The sequence below is a fragment of the Typha angustifolia genome, chromosome 11, assembly GCF_048772165.1.
Source record: "Typha angustifolia cultivar Huaian chromosome 11, ASM4877216v1, whole genome shotgun sequence".
Lineage (NCBI taxonomy): Eukaryota > Viridiplantae > Streptophyta > Magnoliopsida > Poales > Typhaceae > Typha > Typha angustifolia.
This window is the reverse complement of record NC_133249.1, coordinates 27,905-35,911: the sequence shown is the minus strand read 5'-3', so window position 1 is coordinate 35,911 and position 8,007 is coordinate 27,905. Positions and strand designations below refer to the sequence as shown.

At 38.6% G+C, this 8,007-nt stretch overlaps 1 long non-coding RNA gene across 1 annotated transcript; it reads right to left on the bottom strand.

Moving 5' to 3' along the window:
• Window positions 1-5,044: 5,044 nt before the first annotated feature.
• Window positions 5,045-7,568, bottom strand: LOC140769703 (uncharacterized). The gene is made up of 3 exons (XR_012105947.1): window positions 7,086-7,568; window positions 6,077-6,251; window positions 5,045-5,590 (listed from the first exon to the last, which is right to left on the bottom strand). It is a non-coding gene; the product is annotated as an uncharacterized lncRNA (long non-coding RNA).
• Window positions 7,569-8,007: the final 439 nt, after the last annotated feature.

The following is an 8,007-nucleotide window of genomic DNA, read 5'->3' as shown; positions in this document are numbered from 1 at the left end:
ATGTGTAGAGAGACCATGGACAATTTATTAACATCGCTCAATCTTAAGACCATGAACTGTAATTAACATCGCTAAAAAGGATTAGCGTATAAAATAAAAGGGGTGGTAAGTTAATGTTAAAAAAAGAAAAAGAATAAGGAAAAAAGAGTAAAAGGCATCAGGTTGGGGGTCAGCTAATTGTTTGTGATCAAAGAGACAAAGAGTATGTCGCTATAAATTTGTAGGGCCGGGGAGTTGGAGGCGAATATGTGTGCTATATGTGTAGGCTGTTAGCTGATGAAGTGGTGGCATGGGAATAATTAATATTTGTCGTCCAACTTAATAAACCGTCGTCCATGCCGACGTGGATTCGTATAGCCGGCCACCTTCACCTCGTAAACCAATGAGGCTCTGATACATCAGCACAGAATTTCCTCTCGGGGGGTCATCTTCGTTTGTACGTGGAGGTGAGATTGATAAGGAAGGATCCATGAGGGAGGCAGGTGCACATGTTCTCTCGTTGCGTTGCGTTGCGTTGCCCAGCCCCACCCACCACCATAACGGCAAAATCGCAATCGCTATCGCTATCGCTATCGCGATCGCAGGAACCCTTTGGATCTCCTCAGCTCAGCTGGTGCTCACTCCACATACAAACACATAAACAATACATACATTTACTCATATATTACTTCTATATAACTTGGGGCACGCGTCCTTATCATCAATCCTTCCCTTTCCCAACACCATCTCTTTTCAACCCCCCAAAAGAGGCGATAAGCACTTCCATTAAGTAGCATCTCCAATAGGCTGCCAGACTCCTCCCTATCAGATAAACAATAAGGCTAATCATGATTTAGTGAATGTCCTAATTAATCTTGATTGCTAATTTGATGTGCCACCCCACTATACCATAGTGCGTCCGTCTATCTCAAAGCACATATTATAAGGTAATTAATTTATCAGGATAGAAAACCAAAATGAATCATATCCAGGAATTGACAAGTGTATGTTAGAGGATTAAGGGTGAAATAATATATCGAAGCATAGGAAAAGACACTAAAACTAATTTTACTAGAGTTTGTAAATAGCCTTCCTCAGAATTAAGACTTTTAGTTCGGAGTAATTATTCGACGATCTTGAAAGTTAGATTAAGTAATATATTATATTGATTAAAATTTAGTGGAATTTAAGTGACTCTGCTCTAGAGAGAGTTGACACTTTATCAAACATATATCTAGCCCTTGGACTTATGAATAATTAAAAAAAAATAAATAAGAAGACAACATGATTGAACTAGAGAATTACTATCGGTGGAGTGATTACAAAATTAATAGCAAAATTTTTTAGCCTTCGCGAAAGCTAGCCATAAGAATATGGCATAAATAAACAAGACACGTTTCGCTAGCCTTTATCGATAAGAATGTGATATAAATAAACAAGATATGAAGGCAGAGAACTAAAATCGAATATAAAAATAATTGGCTATTATTATAGGAAAAAAAACTCAAGAAACCAACCCGAAGCATATATTTGGAACGGCATATTAAATATTTTCATGCCAAAGTTTTAACAAAATAATCGGTAAGATGATTTTCTACTGTTTGCACCATCACATTCATAATTTACTGTAAATTTATTATAGAAGTAAAATAAATAAATTAAGTAGCACTTGCTTGCATGTGCACATAATCTATGTTCATTCTTGTGATGCTTTGGGGGCAGTATAGGCCAGCCAACTTCCATTCTCATTCGCGATCTACATGATTTCTCGTGATAAACTTTGCTTCCAGATGGCAAATGAAATTAGGAAATTACGAGCCCATATTTTTCTTCGCTCCTAGAAGTGCTGAAGACGTTGCCATTTTTACAAATAAAAGAAGCATTCAGATGGCCATAGACAAAATGAAGGTAACATTGTTGTGTAAATGACTCAAATGAGTGAGGGAAGCGGAAGCAAAACTCTTCACCCTCAAATAAATCCAAATGAAATAGTAATAATTTGGGACAAATCAAATATTAGCAAAGTTAATATCAATATCAATATGAGAATTCTAAATACAAGATGCTAATTGTAGAGAACTTCAAATATCCTAAAGTAATCACAAACATGAACAACAAATCAATGCAAACCATAAAGAGAAAAGAGGGAGAGACACGATTTACGTGGTTCGACGATGTGCCTACGTCCACGGGCGAAGTAATCTTCAATCTACTATGCAAATCTTTAAATATAAAGAGATTACAACTCTAATATCTTTCTAAACAAAGGTGGCTCTCCCCTACAAACTTTTCTCTCTCGCAAAATGCCCACCCTAAACTCTAAAACTCAACATTTATATTTATAGGGCTGGTTCAAATTAGGTTTTTCCGCGCGTTCGAACACTTCGGGGGCACGTTCGAACGCGTCCAGTGCAAATGCAGACCGGCGTTCGAATGCCTATAAAAACAACTGCTCTCGGGTTGGCTCACGTTCGAACGCAACTGGGGCTGTTCGAACGCTTGCATCACAGACTGCTCTCTGTCTGGAGCTCGCGTTCGAACACTCCTAGGGCCTGTTCGAACGTGCGACACAGAAATGCTGATACTTGCTGAATTTTTTGTTGAAACTGAATTTGAGCCAATTTTTAATAAACATCTATAAACCCAAACTATCTTACAAGCAGTGGCTGATGTTATTGTCTGAAATCTTAGAAATGGCAGTAGTTCCAGAAAAGTGTTTTGTATAAGACACATCATAATCAGTGTCTCTTTGGGACAATATAAAATAACAGAATCAATCCAATTAAAAAAAAAATCTGAAAATAATAAATTCAAGTGTCAGTATAGAGAAAAGGCTACAAACTAAGAATTATGCTCCAAAAATAACGGATCTAAAAACCTATAAGCAAGATCATTTCTTTTGCTTCAGTCACTCTTGAGATACCTCATTGTTGAGATGCTCCAGAGCAAACTTATGAATAAAACTGTCAACAAAATTTTAAAAGAAGAAAAGGTCTTACCATTATGCTCCCTAAGTATTAAGGTAAAACATGTTTAGATAAGGGAAAGCATACATGAAATGAAATGCATGCCTCTTAGGTAGAAAATCTGCGAAAGGGAAATACCAACAATTATCATCCAATTTCTAGTTATACGCCAAGTTAAAAGACAATCACTTGCTTTGTGCCAAGTTGTTTTAGGCTCATAGGGATTTGAGGAACAAATTTCAACAAGACAAAGACTGATGAAAAGGTTCTCGTAACAAATAGACAGTACAAAAAAGATAATTTGGGAATCACTCAGCACAGGACAATATTTAGATGCAAACAACCTTTTCAACGAACAATGAAGCTCCTTTAGGTGATTTTATAGAAGAGAATGTGTCAATCTAGTCTCTCGACTGCACTCATGATGTTACAGACCAAATATGACTCAAAGAACAGTCTATAAAGAATCTAAAATTGTGACAAAAGCATTGCCGATTCACTCCCTTAAAATGAATAACTTCAGTGGGCGTAAAAGACACTCTAATGAAGTAGATTAATGCCAAAAAATAGGATGAGACTTCAATCGAACTGTTCTCTTCATGCGGAGTAGCCCCTCCAGCAGTATTGGTTTACAATTTGGTAAACCCCCTTTTTTTTTGGTGATAAAACAACCCCTTCTATTCCATTAACTGTTTACTAGATTTTCTCTATTATCTACTTTTCGGATTACATCAAGTTCTCTTTTTTATCTTCTAATGTTTGCATTCCAAAGCTAACATGTAAATTGTATGAAAAACCACTTGTATGCTACTATTCTACTATTATATAGTGCAGGTTCAAGTTTAATCTCCATTGGAGGATCTAATTGAAGTCAGAATGTCGGATCAATGCTATTACTGTTGAGCAGTGAATCAATTTTTATCTCCATTGTTGGTTCAGCTGACCAGATGAAATAGCTCACAGTAAACTGCTCCCATCAAAGAAGAATCTGACAAATATCCATGAATGAAAAAATGAATGCAAGAGTATCAGAACACTTTGAAAAACCCCTAGACACACGTATGTATCTAACCTCTAGGCAATGATACTTCTCGTTCACTTAAGTAAAAGTCGGAAGAAATATTAAAAACGAAAGTAGAGATGAACGCCAAGATTTTAACGTGGAAAACTCAAACGGGAAAAAAACCACGGATCCAAACTCGGATTAAAACCAATCACTATGATAGTAGCAGTTACAAGACTGACTCACAAAACAACCCGTCGATCCAAACGACTTTGTTCCTCTCAGTCTTGATCGCTAGAACCCACGATTCACTGCTTCTTGTGATTGAAGTCCAATCTTAGTAACCCTCGAGATTGATCTTTCGTCTAGATAGCCCTTAAGACGAAAGATTAAGATTTATAAATACGAAGGGCCTTGTTTGTTGAAGAACCGATGTAGCCTCCAAAAAATCTCCTTGAATAATCTTCTTCAACCCCCTTAGGTTAGGGCAACACTATCCTTATATATGATCTCCAAGATAGAGCCAAATCCAAGTCATATTCGTACTCACGAAAATCCAATAAATTGAAACTTCATATGTGCGTTCGAACGCGGCCCGAGTGCGTTCGAACAGCCTAACTTAATCTCAGGTGCGTTCGAACGGGCCCAAGTGCGTTCGAACGCGACAGCTTGAATTCTTCAGGTTGCGTTCGAACGCGTTTGTGAACGCTGCTCTCGGTCTGTGTGAACGCAGTACCCGCGTTCGAACGCGTTTGTGAACGCGGCTCTCTGTCTGTGTGAACGCAGTGCCCGCGTTCGAACGCGCTTGTGAACGCGGCTCTCTGTCTGTGTGAATGCAGTGCCCGCGTTCGAATGCGCTTGTGAACACGGCTCTCTGTCTGTGTGAACGCAGTGCCCGCGTTCGAACACGCTTGTGAACGCGATGAGAACGCGAGGCTTTTCTCCAATGATCTTGTAATTCTTCACACCAGTGATATTCTAGACTTGTGTAAAGCTCAAATACATGAAAGAAGAATATTTTGTACAAAATTGTCAATAAATAAAAAACCTAACACACTTCTTTAAAAAATAGTATTTTTTGAATGAGAGCTGCTGGACAATAGTAGAAAAGAAAGCTTCTAGGACATAACAAAGATGACATTGGAAGGGTTATCCAGTTATTAAGAGGACAAGAGCTATAAACTGCAAGAGATGCTGCTGTGCTTTGTGCTTTGGTTTTGCAAGTTTTATGGCATAACCTGGGGGGATGTGCTTACGGTTGATCCAACCAAGTTGAGGGACGAATAAGAAGAATAAACCCAAGAAGAAATCCAGAAAGGAAGCCACCAATGTGTGCAGAACTGTCCACATGGGGAACAATTCCAACGGCCAAATTGATAAAAAAATATGACCAATCATAAGTGTTGCACACTGTGAGAGTAGCTTTTCGATCATTATCAAGCTTTCCAAATAGCAAAAAATTGACAAAACATTTGCACCTTGTTTGCATAGATTGTCCAGTTAGTAATCAGCTCAGATAGCATAATGCCTAACAAACCGAAAAGTGCACCAGATGTACCTACTGATGTTTTTGTCCGAAGTGACAAGCAAGACATCAAGCTACCTCCAAATCCGGAAAGCATATACAATATTTCAATTTTTACTGCAAAGAAAAACCATATAAACCATTCACACAAGGATCACCAAAAGGAAAAACAGTAACAGCTCAGAGAAAAGAAAAATATCATGTTTCCACCTGAGTCTCAAAATTCTTGGACAAATATGGCTACAAAGATTAAAAAGACCAAGAGGTGTAGATAGCAAGCTTGCATGGTGTGCCATTCATTACAGTAACCCAAGAAGTACGATGCCAGATGTTAGCTTCTTTACATCAAGTACTGGGTAGTTATATGAGCATAAATTTCAAAGCATATTTATTTGGTCCATTTAGGACTCGTCAGAATTATTATCTTCCGGAAGATTCTGAAGCTTAAAGCCTAAATAACACACAATTTGATATAAGCACCATGACATTACTTTCTTACACCATTGTTTCCCTAGCTGCAACAGTATCTGAAAATTTCAGAAAAATAAAATTGAACAATTGCACAATAAGCTAACTTTAAACGAATCAATCTTGAAATCTTACCAAATCCACCAAATCCAAATTTCTGCTCAAGGCGAACACCAAGGAACAAAAGGCTCATCATGTTAGCAAGCAAGTGAATAACACCTGCATGTAACCATACACACAAGCAATGAGCCGCCATCCTTCATGCCCCTCTACCACTTTTGAGTAATTAAGAGCTCCCAATCTGTCAAGCCTGCATGAGATACACATATAAATTAGAACCAATGAGGGGAAAAAGAAAGTGCGGTAGTGATTCTTTACTCTTAGAAATGTATTAGCAAATTAACTTCCAAGTTCATATCAAATTTTCTCATAACTGAACTCATGAAAATTTAGCTAGAAAAATAACAACCACAGTCAGCAGTTTTTCCACAACATCTGCAAATAGTCTTTGATGCTATACTGCAATTCTCTAGATTAATTAATGAAGATGGAAACAGACAAATAGTTACCATTGAGGAGAAGTTATTGTATTTGTGGCTAACACTACATAATGCAGGGTGTGTTTGCGAACAGAAAAGATGATCAAGCTAATTAACTACTGGGGTTTGGAGCAATGCAACTAAAAGTGTAGAATAAGGTATGTAACCAATTCCATATCGAGGATAAATCTTCCATGAGACGATTCTTAAAAAAGATAAGTAAGTGAAGTGGTTATTAAAATTTAATTTTGCGTCTTTATCTTTGCAACCTCCATGATGTGCGTCTGCACCGTATAGTCCAAAGCACAATGCAATTGCAGATAGTTTTGGATTAGAAAGAACAAAGACTGACAGAGTATTGCTTGACACTACGTTACTACAGAGTTTATGTGCATGAGATGGAAATGGGAAAAAAATGTATTCATTTCCTCCCATCGTTCCATCTCACTGAAACATGAAACTCTATTCAACTGTATTCAATCAATCAGACTTTAGTCGGCCTCTAATCTTATTTGCTTGTGGAAGCATATGGAAATAAAATCAACGCAACAGTTGACAATTCAGAAGATGAGTAAATTAAAAATATTGAGACGGAAGGGGCTGACTTAAGGATGGAGGGCCCAACGAAAGGGTTGACGGAGTAGGGCTCGATGGCGAAACGGCCGAGGGAGGGGAGGATGACGATGGAAGGAGCGGCGGGGCAGTCGTTGACGTACATGGTGTAGGCAAAAGCTATGGTGTTGGACAGGGCGAAAGTGGGCACCAACCACCACACCCATGAATCCTGCATCGATGGATAGGGCGTCGCCAACCCCATGTCCGCCACCCCCTTCTCCTCCCATCTTCTTCTTATTATGATTGTTACTACTGCTACGCATGGCTCGCGGAGGGAGGGAGGGAGCTTTGCGTTTCCGATGGGGGAGGTGTTGAAACTTGGGAGTGAGCATGGATGAGCGCGACGGACGCATGGAGGGCTTCAGACTCATCGTCTTAATTACGGATTGGTCCAACTCGCCCGTTTGCTATCGGGCCCAGCCCGCGCACGGCAATGGAGTCCACCGAAACGATGGGCAGCCTATACGCTGCAAATTATCTGGGGAGGTAGGATCATGTCTGATTAGTGATTATTCCTGCGAAATAATCTGCCTATTCCGGTCTTGTTTTGCTTTGAGGGTGAGCCCAGAGCTAATTAGTCTCATTTTTTAATTTTAATTTTTAAAAATATAAATTTAATTAAATATATAAATAATAAAATAAATATTTAGTTACTGAATTAATTGAGGGTTTCTAAACTCAAAGCAAACGAGATTAATTAAAAAACAGTTCGCGATCATTACTATGGTACTTGGAATTGGAGCGATAATTATTGTATCTCATTTTCGGTCTAAATCTCGTGGCCCCAGTTCAGCGGCTTAGCTGTAGGCCTTTACATATAGCCATAGGCAGATATGCCCACTCAATTAGCATAGCTGAAGCCTACAGCCTATTAAATTGCCAATTTCCTAGTTAGTAAGATGCAGGAAGGAG